At 36.9% G+C, this 21451-nt stretch overlaps 1 pseudogene; it reads left to right on the top strand.

Annotated features, from left to right (window-relative positions):
- LOC149170745 (ABC transporter B family member 11-like) overlaps positions 1-17278 on the top strand; it is an 87457-nt pseudogene extending 70179 nt beyond the window's left edge.
- The last annotated feature ends 4173 nt before the right edge of the window (positions 17279-21451 follow it).

The raw sequence follows: 21451 nt of genomic DNA, 5'->3' as shown, positions 1-21451 counted from the left end.
CCATGGTATTTGTCCCATAGTATTTTGCCCATAGGTTTCACCTAAATATAACGCATTTTTTGAGTGTTCGTAAATATAAGGTGACTTATGGAGTAAATATAAAAAAATGTTTTATTTGTTTACCATACCTCTCGTTTATTTATATTTTTATTAATTTACCATACGTCTTTTACAAATATGGTATTTGGCCCATAGGATTCACTTAAATAAAACCTCTTTCTTGAGCCTTCATAAATAGAATGAGGGTTATGGACTAAATATAAAAAGAGGTTTTATTTATTTACCATGCGTCTAGTTTATTTATATTTTTATTCATTTACCATACCTTTTGAGTAAGTATAAAAAGACGTTTTATTTATTTACCATACCTCCACTTTACTTATATTTTTATTTGTTTACACCCTTGCATGTATATAAGGTGACTTATGGAGTAAATATAAAAAATGTTTTATTTATTTACCATACCTCTCATTTATTTATATTTTTATTAATTTACCATAACTTTTTTATAAATATGGTATTTGGGCCTTTGGCCCATAGGATTCACTTAAATAAAACCTATTCTTGAAAATGGGCAAATGGATTCACTTAAATAAAACCTATTCTTGAAAATGGGCAAATGGAAGGTTGTAACTCCTAAATTCAAGGGCTAAATTTACCTTTTTTACCCTCTCCCTTAAAATAAGGTGGGCTATTTGAGGTGATTTGTAAAAAAGTACTATGATACAAAATATTTTCCCACTAAAAATTTAAAACTCCTTAATTTCGCCAAAGGGCGAACATTCGCCCCTAAAATTTTCTATGGTCATATCAATCAAGACACATGTTAATTATCCGCTGTCCGATTGCGCTCCCCGTATGATCCAATGATGTTCGCTGCCCCCGCTCCCATAAACCACGCGTCCGTTAGTCAGCAGGGAAAGCGGTTTCCCCGCCGTCTCGTCAGCCACGTGGCGGATTTTAACAGGATCGCTCCTCCGTGTACTTAAACCGCTGATGGCCGATAGGCGGTGCGAGGAATATCGCCCGCCCCCAAAAACCGCTCTCCCGCTGTTTAAACTTCACGCATTTCTATGTGTGATCACCATCTGATCGCCCATCCCGTGATCTGACGACCCTCATTCATTCCGCTTCCTGCTTGTTCATACGTCTCCTGCTCGTTAACCATCGATCAACTCTGCTGCCCAATAGCTGTTGGATCTACACGACAGCGATCCGACAGCCCACGTGTCTCCATTTGCGCTACCTCTAGTACGATTCCCAGGTCGTTAACCTGTGCGCGCTTTCCGATAGCGATCACCGTCGGATCTGGTGCATCCTGATTCGACGGTCCTCATTCTTCCGATCGTTTACCTCCCGATAGCCTCTAGTATTTAGTCTCTGCCGTTCATCCTTGCAATCCGACGACCCATGATCACCCATCCTCGTACCTCCCAATAGCTTCTCCTGCGCAATCTCAACCGTTGGTTTATGCGATCCAATGGCTCGTGTTTCGTTCACCTGGTTCTCCCGATAGGCCTTGCGATGCATTCACTGCTGTCCATCCACGCGATCTGACGATTGATCTTGCTCCTTTCGCCCATGCCTCCGCCATTTTGTAGTTTCTCCATTAACTTGTTTTGTGTTTCCGAAGGAGGAAGGAGACCGCAATTTAGAACCCTGCACAATAAAGCTCTAACTACCTGCATTTAAAGAAGTGCATGGACGAAGGACAAATAGGATGACCTCGAGCAGTGAAAAGCATTTATCAGGCATGGAAATTGATCCATAATTCATTCCAGCTACTAGAGAAGGACTTCAGAATATCAGAAGAGGCCGATTTTGTCCATTAAAATCAACAAACTGTATCAGAGCCCATTTCTAAATGTAAATGTGGTTGGTGATCATTTATTAACTCCTCCACACTTAGTAGTAGAGATATTTTGTAAACCAACCTCTATATATATCTAGAAGACAAATGTAATAGGTTGATGAGTGTTGGATGAATGTAATTCTGGTGTAAATTTCAACTTTTGGAGATTATAACTATTATGAGACCTGCAGCTTCTGGTCTTCATTTCCAGCTAATACAAGCTTCTTTTGCTGTTGATTGCTCACTTTCCACTTCTTTTTCTTTGTTCCAGGTTGTGCTTGTTTTGTATTATTTCATGTGATGTTAATTTTAGCATTAGAGGGGTTGTCATCCCACCTTTGTGTTAGGATTTAGCATGAATCAGTGAATTTGTTTGTAGGTTTCTGTTGTTTTAATGCCAGAGAGCTGTCATCCTCTCTGTGTATTAGAAAACAGCTTTACAGACCTTTAAACTAGTTGCAGCTGGCCATCACAGGGTCCTGTGCATCTGCTGGTGTGATCAGTGTTCTCCATCATCACATTGTCTCTAAAACTATGAGTAATTGGTGGTTAAAAGCCTTGTAGTCTGGGGGTGTTCACCCATGTCTGGGGTTAAGCATAGTAGGAGTGGTTATCTGGCTTGAATATGCAGCATTTTCTTCATTCATCCACCATTTTTCCAACATTTTGTTGAGTTTGTAATGTTCCCGAGCATCACTGATATACAACCTAGGTGAGTTTCTTGGGGTGATAACAGTACCAACAAAGTTAAAACAAGTCCATCATGTATGTACTTGTTTCCTAAGTGATAATTATAATAAAGTTAGGTAAAATAATGAGATGGTACCAACAAATTGAAAACAAGTCCATCTTAAATGTTTAGGTTTAGCTAATTCCGTTTATTTTTAAAGTCTGGCAACTTTCTTTTTAAGATTTGTTCATTCCACTCAACCATTTTTATCTTTTATTGAATGTATAACAATGTGTCAAGCACTCTTTGTATGCGTTTTTTGACTTTAGCTAAAACCTTATAGTGTCAAAATTTGGATGTTATGGATCATTCACTTATGTACTTGATAATTATAATGAGCAGGAACTCTTTGAATGAAAAGTTTCTCAAGAGCCATTTGAGAAAGGAGGAACTTAATAACGTGCTCAGAAATGCATCTAGTGGATTCTCAAGAGCCATTTGAGAAAGGAGGAACTTAGTAATGTGCTCAATGATGTAGCTAGTGGATTCTCAAGAGCCATTTGAGAAAGGAGGAACTTAGTAACGTGCTCAGAAATGTAGCTAGTGGACGACAATGATGGAGAAGCAATAGGACAATGATCTAATGAATGCCATTGTAGGTGCCCCCTATCTTTTTTTTTATTTACATGTTTCCATTCAAATCACACTTTCTATCAGACATGTTTTGTGGATGTCATGATATCTTTAATCAAGAAATGGGTAGAATAGTTTCTAAGATTTAAGTATCCCCTTCTTTAGATCATTGTTAATGGGCTTCTTGTTGATTAGTGTGAAAGAAGGGATTCTCTTCTTCCAAGATACTAAATTAGAACATCATGTAGGTCACTTTGAAAAAGAATTTGAGGGAGAATTCTCAGCTGAGAAGTTGGGTAAGTATAAGGATATGGATTCCAGATTCTCTCTCCTCCTTCTTCTCCATGTTGGAAAACTTGTAGAGTTAAAGCAAAAACAAACACACGGAAAGGCTAAGAAAATTATACACCATTTTGAAAATGAGATTGTGGTTCTATTTTTGATACTATCCTTTTTGGTCATTTTAAACTCTTTTCGCTTTTTGTCATAATTCTTTGCCCAACAAAACACACTACAAATTTTTCATTTAAGCTAATCCATTTTTTCCCAAATAAATGGATTTTATCTAAAGAGAATTTTAAATTCATGCCTCCGAATTAATAGGTTGCTTGCTTTATCCTTGTGGTTCAGGAGTTTCTTTCAGTAAATGAAATCAATGCTAGTCATGGAATCGTACTCCTTGTTCCAAGAGATAAAAAGGTGCATAATAGGTTGATTTCTTTATCCTTGTGGTTCAGGAGTTTCTTTCAGTAAAAGAAATCAATACTAGTCATATAATCCTAGTCCTTGTTACAAGAGATAACAAAGTTTATGCACTTTAATGAAAAATCATTTGCAAAAGAAAAATAATTCATGACACCTGTTGGAAATATTGGGGGGTGAATCAGTATTTCTTTTGTTGTTTGTTGTTACCAAAAGCACACACACACACACACACACATATAAAACTGGTTGCAATTAGTTGCCAAGCTCCAACTTGGACTTCAGTGAGGCTCCAACCTCGAGAGCACCAACTCTATCTTGCAATAGTTCTGCACTTAGGAGCACCAACTCCAAAGGATTTCAATCCTGTTTAGTTTAGAGGCTCCAACCTCTTGGGCTCCAACCCAAACTTGGTATCAACTGTTTTGCTACAGTTTTTTGCACCCAACACTGCTGAGCTTTTGCCTTTCTCTAGTTCTCCTGCTTCTCTGGTCTCTGCTGCCTCTTGCCTCTTCTTTGGCTTCCTCTCTTATAGATTATGCATTCATCAACAATACTTCCCATTTTTTTTCTGTTTTTATGTGTTTCATGCACCTCTGACTGATCGTTTCCACTTTCCACTACCTCTTTGGCTTCCTCCTCCATCACTGTAGATTCCTCTGCCTCACTTGATCTTTTGGCTTCCCTCTGCAATCACTGTGGCTTCCTCTGAGTTGTTCGAGTTCACTGATACTCCATGACACATAACTTCATAAGAGAAGTCTAAGGAAAACTTAGAGAAATCATTGTAACGCATTACACCGTAACATCGTTCATTTTTCAATCATTATGGACATACACATGGTTTTTTCAGTTTAACGGAGATGTCGTGTCCCAATCGCAATCACACTCACCATAAATCACCCCATTTAACTAACGTTCAACCTTCTGAACCATCAGAATAGCTATCGTAAATATTTCGGTCTAAAACACCCCGCGTAAGCCAAATATTTCATTACACAAAGTGTATGAGAAAAAACCGGTCAAAAAGACTAAATGGTGAACTTCAGGAAATATTACACCCGCACCTATTCCTGTATTGGATCTGCAATGAAATCGTAATCGACACGTTCCTGAAGGTCTTTAATAACTCATGCCTTATTGCATAGCCGATGACCAATGGCCGATTCCCCTGCTCTGATGGACCGGATGCGATATGGTATTAAACCATAGTTAATATGCTAGTTGGGTCCGTAGCCTTATCGCAATCGGTGCTTTCATGTGGCAAGCCTTTACGGCTTGCGATATAACGATGGACGCGATATTACAATAGGTGTGATATAATAGGACCATTGGGTCCGCAATTGTATATCGCAATCGGCGGTTTTAATGTGGCAGGGCCTTAACCACTTGCGATGCATAATCCCGACACAGCGGACGTGATATTAAATTGCAACGTATTGCAATGGTCCCATGGGTCCGCTCATATATCACCGCAATCAGAGGGTTTCAGGGTCGACAACCCTTTTGAACTTTGCGATATATATATATATATATATATATGATATTGCTCTGCTGTTTTCTATATATATTGCTCCGCTTATGCACCTTACTCTTGGCATATGCGATAGCTCTACTCCTCCGATAATATATTTGCTGGGATTCCACACCGATAGTGTATTTTCCTTATAACTCAGTCTTTCTGCCTCCGATAGTGTAAACGCCATATACCTAAGTCTTCCTTCCTCCGATAGTGTATATGCCATATATGCATAGTTTTTGGCCGTCGATAGTGTTAGAGCATATATATATGGGTTTTTGGCCTCCATTTGCGTTAAATGCATATATATATGGTTTTCTCCTCCAATAGTGTAAAAGCACACATATATATAATATATGCTCCTCTGCCTGTGTTTGCACGCATATACCGCTTTTTGTGGCCCGATAGCTCCTGATAATATAAATGCACCCATTGCTCCTCTAATGTCTCTATCTGCTTCCTTATAACTCTGCTTGTTCCTCTGTTGCTCCGATGGCTTTCGGCGTCCTCTGTTTGCTCTATTTGCTCCTGTACTTTGTTCCTCATGCCTCTGTTTTGCTCCTCTTGGATTTGTCTGCTCCTCAAATATTGCCATATTGACATCAATGAAAATCTGTGTCCAATAATCTCCCCCTTTGTTATTGATGGCAATATTCTTCTGCTCTCTCCCTTTGTCATCAATGGCAAAGGAATGCATACGGACTTCCCCTGTCAAACTACTCCCCCTGTCCTGCTGCATCTTGATGACTGAACTTGAGTGATGATAAAGAGATAACCCCCATATTTTGACGCAGATGTTCGAATGCTTCTCGAAGAAGAGGTTTTGTGAAAATATCAGCTATCTGCTCCTTAGTACTGATATATTCCAGGATGATGTTTTGTTTAGCTACTTGCTCATGGAGGAAATGATACTTGATTAGTATGTCTTTGGTCCTTGAGTTCATCACTAGATTTTTACTGAGACTGATAGCACTTGTGTTGTCACAATAGATGGTAATCGGTTGATCTATACATATGTTGACATCTTTTAGAGCTTCCTTCATCCATAGTACCTGAGTACAATAGTCTGCTGCAACAATATACTCATCTTCGGCTGTGGATAATGATATGGATGACTATTTTTTGTTGAGCCAAGATACTAAATAGTCTCCTAGGAAGAACACATTTCCACTAGTACTTTTCCGATCATCTATACTTCCAGCCCAATCAACATCAGTGTATGCAGTTACAGTTAGTGTTGAGCTCCTTGGGGACTAAAGACCGAAATCAGGAGTTCCTTTTAGATATCTGAGAATTCCTTTTACAACTAATAAATGGGATTGTTTGGGAGCCAATTGAAATCTTCCCACCATTCCTACTCCCTGCATTATGTTTGGTCTTGTAGCTGTTAAGTATAGAAGGGCTCCAATTATTGACCTGTAATGAGTTGCATGTACTGGAGGGGAGTCATCATCTTTGCTCAATTTGCAGTTTGTGGTCATAGGTGTGCTCATGGGTGGACAGTCCTCCATTCCATATCTTTTGAGCATGCCTTTTAGATATTTGGTTTGAGATATACACAATCCTGCTTTGGTTTAAGATACTTGAAGTCCAAGGAAGTGAGACAGCTCTCCTATCATTGACATCTCAAACTCTTTTGAGATGTTTTGAGAAAATTCATGGCTCATTTCATCATTATTGCTGGAAAAAATCATATCATCGACATAAACAGGACTAACTAGTAACTTACCTTCATTTGTCTTTATGTATAGATTACTTCCAGCCACTCCCTTTTTGAAGCCTTGTTGTTGTAGATAGTGATCCAATCTTGCATACCAAGCTCCAGGATCTTGTTTCAACCCATATAAAGCCTTTTTCAACTTAAAGACTAAGTTCGTTCCTTCTGTTAGATCAAACCCTTCTGGTTTCTCCATGTGGACTTCTTCCTTGAGTTCCCCATTTAGAAATGCTGATTTCACATCCATTTGATAGATTTTGAATCATTTTGAGCAAGCAAATGCCAAGAACATCCTGATAGCTTCCATACGAGCTACTAGTGCAAATGTCTCTTCAAAGTCAATTCCTTCAATTTGTGAATAGCCTTTGCAGACAAGCCTTGCCTTGTTTCTGATAACCTGTCCTTCCTCATTCATTTTATTTTTGAACACCCATTTGGTTCCTATTATGTTTTTGTCCTTTGGATGAGGTACCAGCTCCCATGTCTTGTTCTTCTCAATTTGGGACATTTCTTCTTCCATGGCTTTTACCCAATGAGGATCCTTACTTGCTTCTACAAATGTTTCTAGTTCTATCATAGATAGCAGAGCAATAATGTTTCTCTTTGGTGTAATGGTCACCCTTCTTTGGGTTTGCATCCCTTCATCTCTGTTGCCAATAATTTGCTCTTCTGGATGATATTTCTGGATAAACTTCATCTTTGAAGGGGTATGAGGTGGTTCTTTCTCCTCTTCTTCTTCTTCCTCATCTATTTCTTCTTCTTCAGGTTCTTCTTCTTTAGGTTCTTCTTCAATGAGAAGATCATCTTCATGTTTTTCAATTTCTTTTTCTGGAAGGTCTTCATCAACCTTTACATCAATTCTTTCCACTATTTTCTTTAGTCGAAAATTGTAGCACTTGTAAGCCTTACTCCGTGTAGAGTATCTAAGAAATATCCCTTCATCAACCCGAGAATCAAACTTTCTTGGTGAGCCATCCTTGATTTTTATGAAGCACTTGCTTCCAAAGATCTTGAAGTACTTCACTGAAGCAGGTTTTCCTTTCCATAACTCATAAGGAGTTTTTTCATAGTTTGGTCTTAATTGAGTTCGATTCAATGTATAGACCACTGTCCCTACTGCTTCTCTCCAAAATTTTGGTTGTGAGTCTGCTACTAATAACATTGTTCTTGCCATTTCTTGGAATCTTCGATTTCTTCTTTTAACCACCCCATTTTGCTGAGGTGTTCTAGTAGCAGAGAATTCCCTTTTAATTCCATGAATATTACATAACTCACTAAACTCGTTCGATGTGAATTCTCCCCCTCTGTCTGTTCTAAGGCACTTGATTTTTGAATATTTTTCATTTTCTACACGGGCTTTTAGATTCTTAAAACACCCAAAAGTTTTAGATTTATACTTTATAAAATAAATCCACATCATTCTAGTATAGTCATCAACAAATAACACAAAGCACCTTTCTCCTTGGAGTGCCTGATTTCTAGTTGGTCCACACAAATCAGCATGGATGATCTCCAAGGGCCTTGATGTAGAGAGATCCTTTGTCTTTTGGCTGGTTTTGGTTTTCTTTCCATGTTGACATGGACCACATACTCCTTGATTTGGTTTGAACAGTCTTGGGATGTCTCGTACAACTCTAATATTGTTGATATTGATCAGATTTTCGAAGCTTGTATGTCCAAGTCGCTTATGCCACAGCCAACTTTCATCTATCTAACTCAGGTAGCATTTATTCTCTTGAATCTTGTTCAGAATGTAAATTTTTTCTGGTGTTCTAACCCCTTTCGCCACAAGTTCCCCTGAGGAAGAGTTCCTTATTTCACAGTCTTTGGTGTTGAAGACAACCTTATGTCCTTGATCACAGATTTGGCTGACACTCAGGAGATTGTGTTTGAGCCTGTCTACTAGCAGAGCATCTTGAGCTTTTCCTTTTCCATTGATCAGAGTAACAGTTCCTTTTCCCACAATTCTGCCAGATCCACTTCCAAAGGACACATTCCCTTCCTTTTTGCTCAATGAGACAAACTTCCTTTTGTCTCCTGTCATGTGTCTGGAGCACCCACTATCCACAAACCAATGATTTCCATTATTTTGAGCATATAGAGCCAGGCCACATTTATCCATGTTGGAATTCTTACTACTCGTCTTTCTTCCTTTGAGTGGGCAATTTTGTTCATAGTGTCCATTATTGTAGCAGAATGAGAAAATCATATCAAATTTGGTCAAGGGGGCAAATGAATTGAAGGTTTTGATTTGTCCCTTTCTTTTGGGGGGATATGAATTGATTATTTGGTCCTTAGCTTTGGTGTTTCACTTCTGCGAGCCATGCAATGTTTGGCTTGATGACCGAAGTTTTTACAATGAAAACAGTGTCCAAGAAAGATGGTTTTGTACTTGTTGAAGCAGCCACGGTTTCAGTCGATTTCCTTCCTAGGAATTACTCGTGCACCATTATTTGGATTTGAGATGGGCCCTTGGTTGAGTACAGGTTTGTATTTGTTGCAGTATCCATGATTCGACTCCACATTCTTCTTTGGAGTAATTCTCTCTTCATTCTTTGGATCTGGGATGCACTTTTGATAACATACCTTTTCCTCTTTTGGATTGCAGGAAAGTTCATCGGCATAGCTTTTCGCACTATTCTTAGTGCTTGAGGATTCTCCTTTGAAACCTATTCTAGACTTGTCATGTTGACGTTTTTGATTTTTTAGAATAGTCTCAAGTATTTGAAAGCTTTTACAGCCCTTTTTAATTTGCTCCAACTCCTTTCTCAGAGACACTATTTCAGTCTCACATTCTTCGCAAGTCTCTTCTTTTTCTTTTAGCTTTGCTTCCAAGAGATATTCTCTCCTTGTTTCCTCGTTTTCCACTTTGAGAGAAATGATTTTATTTCGTAGTTTCTCGTTTTCTTCAATGGCACTTATTAATAGTTCATCTACATTTCCTTGCAGCCCCGAGTCATCATCATTTGTGAATGCCATGAATAATGTTTCTTGGCTTTCATCATGGTCACTTTCCTCATCTGATTTCTTTTTGATGACCATAAACTCATCCTCATCAGACTCATCTTGCTTAGAGAGGAATTTCTTCTTATTGAACCCTTCCCTTTTGTGTGCCATTCTTTTAGAATTTCCTTCATCATCACTATCATGTTTATGAGGGCATTTTGCTGCATAATGACCTATTTTTCCACACTTAAAATAGATAAGAGGGTACTTTCCTTTAAGCTTAGATCCTTTCTTTAGCTTTCATACAAATTGAGCCAATTTGGATTCCACATCAGACTCATTGCTACAGTTATTCCATTTTTTCCCCTTCTTTGACTTTGAATCCTTGAATGCTGAATCTTTGGAGCTTGGGCCACCTTTCCTCATCTCATAGGCAGTGAGGATTCCATGGAGTTCATCCATCTTGAGGGTATCTAGATCCTTTGCTTCTTCTATGGCACTTATTTTGGAGTCAAATCTGTCTGGAAGAGATCTTAATACCTTTTGAACAATGGTACTTTCTTCAATTTTTTCATCTAATCCTTTAGGGGAGTTAACCATTTCAGCTACTCGGAGGAGGTATGCTTCAATATCTTCTTCATCTTCCATCCTTAGACTTTCAAATTGTCTTCTGTGAGTTTGAATCTTTGCCTTCTTGACTTTTCAGTCTCCATCGTATAAGCCAACTAGCTTCTCCCACATTTCTTTGGCAGAGGTACAGTGCATGACTTTCGTAAACTCGGAATCAATGATTCCACTAGTGATGGAGTTCAAGGCCTTTGCATTTGCGATGTAGGCTTTCCTCTTGCCTTGATCTGTTGGAAGAGTGGTAGTCATTTGGTATTCATTTTGAAAAAATGCCAGACTTCAGGTCCAAGGGACATTAATTAGTAGTCATTCTTTTTTTTCCAGAAACCAAAGATAGTGCCATCGAATAGAGGAGGTCTTCCTGATTCTTCGTGATTTCTCATCATGGTTGCAGATCCTTCTTCAAGCTATTAGGCTAGTATGAAGAAGCCTGCTTTGATACCAATTGTTGGAAATACTGAGGGGGGGGGGGGGGGGTGAATCAGTTTTTTTTTTTTTTTTGTTCTTGTTGTTACCAAAAGCACACAGACACACAGACACACACACACACACACACACACACACACACACACACACATATATATATATATATGAAACACAGAAATAGATAGTTGGAATTAATGTTTTTATTAACACAAAAACAGTGCAATGAAATAAATACAATATTTATCTATCTATCTATATATATATAACTGGTTGCAATTAGTTGCCAAGCTCCAACTTGGACTTCAGTGAGGCTCCAACCTCTAGAGCACCAACTCTATCTTGTAATAGTTCTGCACTTAGGAGCGCAAACTCCCAAGGATTTCAATCCTGTTTAGTTCAGAGGCTCCAACCTCTTGGGCTCCAACCCAAACCTGGTATTAACTGTTTTGTTGCAGTTTTTTGCACCCAACACTGCTGAGCTTCTGCCTTTCTCCAGTTCTCCTGCTTCTTTGGTCTCTCCTACCTCTTGCCTATTCTTCGGCTTCCTCTCTTACAAATTATGCATTCATCAACAATAATTCCCCCTGTTTTTCTGTTTTTATGTGTTTCATACACCTCTGGCTGATCGTTTCCACTTTCCACTGCCTCTTTCGCTTCCTCCTCCATCACTGTAGATTCCTTTGCCTCACTTGATCTTTCAATTCCCTCCACAATGGTTGTGGCTTCCTTTGAGCTGCTCAAGTTCACTGATACTCCATGGACATGTAACTTCATAAGAGAAGTCCAAGGAAAACTTAGAGAAATCATTGTAATGCATTACACCGTAACAATGTTCATTTTTCAATCATTATGGACATACACATGGTTTTTTCAGTTTAATGGAGATGTCGTGTCCCAATCGCAATCACACTCGCCATAAATCACCCCATTTAACTGACGTTCAACCTACTGAACCATCGTAACAACTATCGTAACCCTTTTGGCCTAAAACACCCCGCGTAAGCCAAATATTTCATTACATAGAGTATATGAGAAGAAAACCAGTCAAAAAGACTAAAGGGCAGACTTTAGGAAATATTACACCCGCACCTATTCCTGTATCGGATCCACAGTGAAATCGCAATCAGTGCATTCCTGAAGGTCTTTAATAAGTCATGCCCTATTGCATAGCTGATGGTCGATGGCCGATTCCCTGCTTTGATGGACCGGATGTGATATGGTATTAAACCATAGTTAATATGCCCTTTCGAGTCCGCAGCCTTATCACAATTGGTGCTTTCATGTGGTAAGGCTTTACGGCTTGCGATATAGTGACAGACACGATATTACAATAGGCGTGATATAATAGGACCATCGGGTCTGCAATTGTATATTGCAATCGGTGGTTTTAATGTGGTAGGGCCTTAACCACTTGCGATGCATAATCCTGATGTAGCATACGCGATATTAAATTGCAACATATTGCAATGGTCCCATGGGTCCACGCATATATTATCGCAATCGGAGGGTTTCGGGGGTGACAACCCTTTTGAACTTTGCGATATATATATTGCTCCATTGTTTTCACTTTGTTTATATATATATATATATATATATATATATATATATATATATATATATATATATATATATATATATATATATATATATATATATATATATTGCTTCGCTTATGCACCTTACTCTTGGCATATGTGATAGCTCTACTCCTCTGATAATATATTTGCCAGGATTCTGCGCCGATAGTGTATTTGCCTTACAACTCAGTCTTTCTGCCTTCGATAGTGTATATGCCATATATGCATAGGTTTTGGCCGCCGATAGTGTTAGAGCATATATATATATATATATATATATATATATATATATATATATATATATATATATATATATGGATGGGTTTTTGGTCTCCGTTTGCGTTATATATATATATATATATATATATATATATATATATATGGTTTTCTCCCCGATAGTGTAAAAGCACACATATATATAATATATGCTCCTCCGCCTGTGCTTGCATGCATATACCTCTTTTTGTGGCCCGATAGCTCCTGATAATATAAATGCACCCATTGCTCCTCTAATGGCTCTATATGCTTCCTTATAGCTCTGCTTGTTCCTTTGTTGCTCCAATGGTTGTCTCTGTCCTCTGTTTGCTCTGTTTTCTCCTGTACTTTGTTCCTCATGCCTCTGTTATGCTCCTCTAGGCTCCGTGTGCTCCTCGAATATTGCCATATTGACATCAATGACAATCTGTGTCCAACAACACTAACATATTAGATTATATGAAATTAAACAAATAATCAAATGACACCAACAAATTTCAAATAGGTCCTTAAATTTGCTTTTTTCTTGTAACTAAGCTTTATGGATTCAGAACAAAGAATCAAATGGTACCAACAAAGTCCATCACTTATGTACTTGATAATTAAAATAAGGTTAGAACCAATAATCAAATGGTACTAACAAAGTTAAGACAAGTCCATCTTAAATGTTTATTTTTAATCCACGCAACTTTCCTTTTAAGATTTGCTCATTTTTGCTGAACAACTTTTTACCTTTTATTGAATGCATAACAATGTAACAAGCACTCTTTTTATGTGTTTTTGACTTTACCTAAAACCTTACCAGGTCAAAATTTGGATGTTATGGCTCATTCACTTGTGTACTTGATAATTATAATGAAGTTAGAATAAATAATCAGATGGTACCAAATAAGTTAAAACAAGTCCATCTTAAATATTTAAGTTTAGCTAATTCCCTTTATTTTTAATCCTACTTTTCTTTTTAACATTTGCTCATTTTGCTCAACATATTTTCCCTCTTTTTTATTGAATGCATAAGAATGTAACAAGCACTCTTTATATTTTTTAACTTTAGCTAAAACCTTTACAGGGTCAAAATTTGGATGTTATGGCTCATTTTGGCGGTTTTCATCAGTTTTTCTTCAATCCAAAAGTCCATCTAACAATGGTACTAGAAAGTTACCCAATAACAATGGTACTAGGAAGTTATCCAATAAACGGTATTATTGATTTGAATTATAGATGTTAGCTTAATTGCATGCAGTGTTAGTATGATTGTGCATTACTTTATTGAGATATAAAGTTCACATTTAAAAAGGCTCCACAAAGACAACGATATAATTATAAAGTCTGCAATTAAAAAGGCTCCACAAAGACAACAAAACAATCAGAGGGAGATTAAGAAATATTTCCCCAACAACTTATTAAAATTGGTGTGTGTATGATCATATTATCAATTTCTGGTATCCTTAACAAATTACATGCCATGTCCATATTTATCAAGCTTGTAATTTCTTTTTTAATTTTGCAGAGAACATTTGTAATTGCAGTTACAAGAGGCAGGACCAATTTGGATGGTTTGATAATAGTGAAAATTCAAGGTCAGTGGATGGACAAACCTCTTACTGTTTTGGTAATAGGAGTAAAACACTCCAAGGGCAAATACCAAATTTGTATTAAATACTAAATTTGCATTTTCCTCTGTATACATTACATTAGATATATCATATTGGTGATCATTCTAACTTCAAATTTCTATTTTCAGTCTTGCAATAAGTGCAAGATTATCAAATAGTTCTGAATACATTACATTAGATATATCATATTGGTGATCATTCCAACTTTAAATTTCTATTTTCAGTGGTGCAATAACTGGGCTGTAATGGTGGCTTTGTTCTCCTAAGCTTCTGTCCAAAATAAAATATTTTGTTGCAAACAGTCGATCCTCTTGTTCACTCAAATATTACAACTTGCCTCGCGTTGGGTCTTCTTTATTGGAATTGGGCCTCTAGTTCAAGCAAATATTACAACTTTCTTATTGGAATCCTATCTTTACTGCAACATCTTCCTTACCTAGTTTGCCTCCTTCAAGTGGAACTTAGGTTTAAAGTTCCGGAGGCATTCCTCATAAAGCAGCGGTGACCTATGACAACAACTCTCCTATGCTGCACTTTCATATACTGCACACACATGGATACAGATCACGTCCTTTCTGGCTCCGATGTCAATATATCAATATGTTAATCGGAACAGTGACTATGGCTGCAGCCACAAGTAAATGCCCAATAACAAAATGAAATGCAAATCGATACTTAAATTCCCACAGCATCAACATGTCTTCTATATTCTTGATATAAGTCACAATGGTATAGCTGATCATTAACTATGTAGCTGGTGAAGATTGTAATTGAAGTGCAAATTAACAATGTAACTGGTGAAAATTGTAATTGAAGTGCAAATTAACAGTGTAATTATATTACTCTAATGGAAGATTGTACAATAACCTTTATCATATGTTTATAGTTTTATTTTGCATTTTCCTCATAAGAATGTATAATAACCTTTCTCATATTTTTATATTTGTCGTTGTTTGTTCAGGTTGGGAAATTCATCCAGCTCATGTCCACAAGGTTTTGTTGTCCACAAGGTTTTGTTCCCTCCTTCATCAAAGGATGGAAACTTACCCTAGTAATGCTATGTACGATTCCCCTTCTTGCACTGGCGGGCAGTGCTATGGCTATGATAATATCAAAGATGTCAAGCTGAGGCCAGCAAGCATATGTAGAAGCGGGCAATGTTGTGGAGCAGACAATTGAGGGTTACCGTGTCTTCATATGTGCACCAGTTCTATTGTATATAATCTATTCAGATTAATAACACATTTTAGTTACATTTCAGGTTGCTGCTTTTACTGGGGAGAAGAATGTTGTGACTGACTATGAAAAGTCCCTTACGATTGCTTACAAGGCTACTGCTCATCAATGGTTGGCAGCTAGTTTGGGCGTTGGGTCTTTACATTTTATTTTGTTCTCCACCTTTGCATTGGCTCTTTGATATGGATAACGGTTAATTATTCATGAAGGATATTCTGGCACGAGTGTGATTAATGTCATCATTGCAGTTTTGACTGGAGGCGTCACGATGGTTAAATGCCTTTGGAGCTAGACAAGCTGTAACTTACAAAATGTTTGAGACAATTTATAGAAAGCCAGAGATTGATGTATATGATACAAATGGATTGGTACTTGAGGATATTCAGGGTGATATTGAGCTTAAAGATGTACACATGGGTTACCCAGCGCGGCCTGATGTTCACATATTTTCTGGTTCTCACTGGAAATAGCCAGAGGTACCATTGCAGCTATAGAGGTATCACTACGGCTATAGTTGGAGAGAGTGGAAGTGGGAAGTCTACAATTATAAGTCCTATAGATAGATTCTATGATCCACAAGCTGGTGAAGCTGGTGAAGTGCTTATAGATAGTGTCAATATCAATCAATTTAATGGACAAGGCAAAATATTGGACTTGTAAGCCAGGAACCTGCTCTCTTTGCAACCACTATTAAGGAGAATATTGCATATGGTAAAGATGGGGCAACACCAGAGGAAATACAGGCTGCTGCAGAGCTTGCTAATGCGGCAAAATTTATTAGTAACATGCCTCAGGTTTGTAGAAATAGATCTTCATTATTGGTGATTGGTATGTTCCTCCTTGTGGAAATGTGTTTCTTTTGCACAACATTTTGTGTATGCTGACAGTCATGGTTGCTCTTTTCAGGGGTTTGATACCCAATTCGGAGAGCATGGTACCCAATTATCTGGAGCTCAAAAGCAAAGGATTGCAATTGCGTGGGCTATTTTAAAAGATCCCCGAATTCTCCTCGTCGATGAAGCTACCAGTGCCTTGGATGCAGAGTCTGAAAGAGTGGTTCAAGAAGCTCTTGATAGAATTATGATAAATAGAACAACAGTTATTGTTGCAGATCGTCTGGCTACTGTCAGAAATGCTGATATGATCGCTGTCGTCCAGCGTGGCTGTATTGTTGAAAAGGGTAAATTTTTGCAATGCTTTAGTTTTTAATCTTTATTAACAAACAACACAGATATCGACAATCTAACATCCGCTTGCTTATAAAAACAATTCTTCTCCATTCCATTATTAACAAATATTGTTCAAACAACAAAAATTATTTGATAGTTTGCAACAGGCTTAGTGAGGTGACTCTTCTTCGTTACTTATTACTCATGCAGAGCTATTAATGGATATGAGAAATGTTAATTTCAGGTTCACACTCCCAGCTCATCATGAACCCATCTGGGCCATTCTCCCAGCTTATACGTTTGCAGGAAACACATCTCTTAGACGATCTATAAGCAGTGGATCATTGGGAATTGGTGGTAGTTGTAACTCTGTTTCTTTTTCATTTTCGTTGCCTGGTGGAGTTGGTCTCCAGGAAAATGTTCAAGTGGGCAAAAGTAAGCCAAAGAAGGGCTTCATGAATTGGTTTTCGTCCAAAAATCAGGGAGATGTTGAGGATGGTCAGTTAAAACATGGAAAAAATGTTGTTTCACGCCTAGCATCTCTCAACAAGGCAGAGACTCTAGTGTTCATACTGGGATCCATTGCAGCAGTTGTTCATGGGGTTACATTTCCTATTTTTAGTCTCATGTTTCCAATTGTTATTGCCAGTTTTTACGAACTTCCACATAAGCTTCCAAAAGATGCCAGATTATGGGCACTTTTGCAAGCAACATGCCTCCTCAGGGGACCAACACAGATCTACTGTTTTGCTGTTGCTGGTGACAGGCTTGTGCGACCTATCCGATCATCGACATTTAACAAGATTGTTTTGTATTCTCCTTGGTTAGACATTAGGTATATCATATTGGTGATTATCCAAACTCCAAATTTGTGCAATAGGTGCAAGATTATCAACAGATGCCGCGACAGTGCGTTGTACAGTGGGAGATGGTTTGTCACTTGTTCAGAATATCTCAACAATCACAGCTTGTATTGTTGTAGATTTCAGCAAAGTAGAAGTTGGCACTTTTGATATTAGCTCTCCTGCATCTGCCAGGTCTTTAAGGTTGAGTTCCAGTGAAGTTCCTGTAGGGTTTTTCCGCTGATGCAAAGGTTAGGAATGTCCTTGGCTCTGAAAAGTGTACAGACTGCATATTGCTAGACACGGTTTATACATCATATTAGAATATGTATAATTGGACAATTTTTTAAATTGTGATTCATGGTTTAATACAAATCGGACTCTCAACTGTATTCTACAGGAGGATTCTACCTTTCCTAAATAGCTTTAATCATTTTGGGATGTCAATACAATAGAAAGGGTCATATTCGAGGCGATGTATGAGGAAGCTAGTCAGGTTGCAGATGATGTTGTTTGGAAGCATTCGAACCATTTCCTCCCTTTCTGCCTCTACAATGAGCCTTTACAATGAAAAATGCTCTGCTCCCTTGACGGGGACGGCATTATGTTGTTCTTTCATGGCAAGAAGGACCGGGATTTCTGCCTTGTCTCTGAGACCAATTTACATATCAATGGGCATTTCATTGGCAAGAGCAAGAAGGAGGGTCTGAAGCGCGCTTTCACCTGGGTGCAGTTCGTCGGTATGCTGTTCGATTCCCACAAGCTTTACCTGGGTGCCAACAAGGTTGCCGAGTGGGACGATGCCCGCAATGAGCTCTCTGTCGTCCTGGATGACCGGCCGATCGTCCTCCCGCAGGCCCGGGGCGTCGAGTGGGAGTCTGTGGTTGGACACAACTTCCCTGAATATTGACAGGCATGGGAAATAATTTAATTCAGTTCAACAATGTATATATTTTAATAGTATGTTATATTCACAGGCATGGGAAATAATTTAATTCAGTTCAAGAATGTATATATTTTAATATTGTGTTATATATTTTAATGTATATACTGCAGTCAGTTATTGGATGCAATTTAATTCAGCAATGCACATACAGCAGTTGGTTGGAATTTGAATGGTCCATATTATCAATATTATAAACATTTAGCATTAAAACATCTTAAAACTCTGAGAATTTAGAAGGAAGTTTTTCGGATTAATTAGATAGTTGGAATTTGGTCACTTTTCAAATTAATTAATCTGGTTTATTTTCAGGACAAAGTGATTATCTTCACTTTGTCCTGAAAATGAACTACATTAATTGATTCGAAACTTTGATCAAATCCTAACTATATGATTAATACTAAAAACTTTCTTCGTAAAAGTCTTAGATCTAACTCTCTGAAAACTATAATAGAATTAAATAGTCCAACTAAATATATTGAAACGTTTCAACGGAGTTAAATGCAATATCTGTATGAAGCTCTATCATACTGAAGGCTGCAGATCTCGGTGCAATCCCGACCCTTGAAGAGGATTCTTAAATATCTATCATTCATACTTTTTTGGTTCGTCTATCTCTATGCATGACATTATTTTTGTCATTCTGTATATATATGCAACATGTGTAATATATTATTGTCGCTTTTTTATTTGAAAATGATTTTTGCATGTGTAATATATTATTATTGTTTTTTTATTTGAAAATGATTATTGTTTGTAAATATTTTTGTAAATCATCTGTGTATTCTTTGAGGATTACAGTTCTAAGTATTTTGTAAAAGATTTTTCTTATTTTTAAATTTGAGTTTTTTTTTTAATATTTTGTCAGTATAATTTGAAAGGAAATTAAATTAGGGTAGAGTTTATCTTAAGTCAAGATCTATTACATTGAGTGCAAATTTTTTTAGAGTGAAAAATAATCTGATCTTTTAGTACTTGGTAGTTCCCTAATTAGGATGGATTTAGGTTGGTTAATAACAAAGCAAGTTTACATGCTTGCTTCATTAAAGTTTAATAAGACAAGTATATTCCATTTATAGAAATATGAAATATGAAAGATAATTTTAGAAAGCAATATGCATGTAGTTATTTAGTTTACTTTAATTTTTGCCCTCTCTTAATAGTAGATAGAGAACATTTTAAATACATAAAATAAGTTAATGTAGTATGTTGTTCTTAAAAATATGATGCATTTTAATAAACTTATGAATAGATTATGGAAGTCTCCCACTTTTATAAATCATAAGTCGTTTTTTTCTAAAATCTCGATTAATTTTGATAAATTCCTTATTTTTTTAATAGATCACTATGAATTAATTAACCTATGGAATATAGAAAAGAAATATAAATGATTTTTTTAATCACTATGAATTAATTAGCACATGGAATAAAAAAAAGAAATATAAATGAACTTTCCACTATGAATTAATTAACATATGGAATAAAAAAAATATAAATAAATTTTCATTTACATAAAAAAAAATGGGATTGATTCATGAGATTTTGTCTCAACTATATTTGTATTAACATTGATTCATCAAATATTGCTTCAACTATATTTATTGTAAATATCAAGAACTTCACCAAAGCATGAATATTTCATTGTGTTACAAGATTTCTCTTTTTATTAAGTAAAAAAAAAATATTTATATGTAGCTAAAGCACTAAGAAATCTCATGGTGTTACAAATATTTGGCCTTTTATTAAGTAAAAAAGGAATTTCACATATTAATGTTTTTTTGAAAGGGAGACACTCATTGGGTTTAGGTAATGAAGATAAAGTAAAACATTGATGAAGGATGTTTCATTTTGGGCTTTTGCAATGGGACCCTGCAATTTTGCAATATGACTTAACAACTTTCATTTTTATATATATAAAAATGAGACAAATTGAAGCTACAACATTAAAAATATATTTACATGGTAGAAGTTGTAGATCAATTTGGGCAATAATATCTTATGAGTGACATTCCATATAAACTAAATACCTCAACAAGAAGAACTTTATTAAGTCACATTTACAAAATTTAGAAAACCCAAGTATTAGGATTGTTGCTATCCACTACTAGTTCCCAAATTAAAGTTTGAAATTGATTAACTATGTGTTGGTTGTACTAGGATTGTTTCCATCCACTACTAGTTACCAAATTGAAATTTGAAATTGTTAATAATTAGTTGTAATAGGATTATTGCCATCCACTATTCATTACTAAATTGAGGTTTCAAATTAATTAACAATAAGTTAACTTCTTAACCTACTCCACTAGCCTAATTTCTTTGAGATTTAAAATTAATTAACAATGAGTTCGTATCCTTTGCTTGGTTCTTACTTCACTGTTACATGATCACCTGCTCATACTCCCTGTAATTGATTCTGCAGAACACTTGTAATTGTCTGCTTTTTGTTTGAATGACAGATGACATGAACAACAGGGCCAGATCTAGCGGCACTTGGTCCGACACTTGTAGCGCAGCCCCAGATCTCGGTCCTCTATATTGCATCACTTGACAACAGCATATCACTAGGTCTTGGTCGTTCAACTGGAAACGCTTGGCAGCACTAGATCCTTACATCTCGGCTGTGGATATTTTGACACTTGGTAGCAATGGATCCCTACATCTTGCCAGTGATCTTTTGACACTTGGCAACACTTGAACCCTACATCTGAGCCATGGATCTGG

Source organism: Pinus tabuliformis, chromosome 4_2 (assembly GCF_031772625.1).
Source record: "Pinus tabuliformis cultivar Carrire ecotype Pingquan chromosome 4_2, CPIR1, whole genome shotgun sequence".
NCBI classification, from domain to species: domain Eukaryota; kingdom Viridiplantae; phylum Streptophyta; class Pinopsida; order Pinales; family Pinaceae; genus Pinus; species Pinus tabuliformis.
The sequence above is the reverse complement of the archived record's forward strand: the minus strand, read 5'-3'. Positions and strand labels throughout refer to the sequence as shown.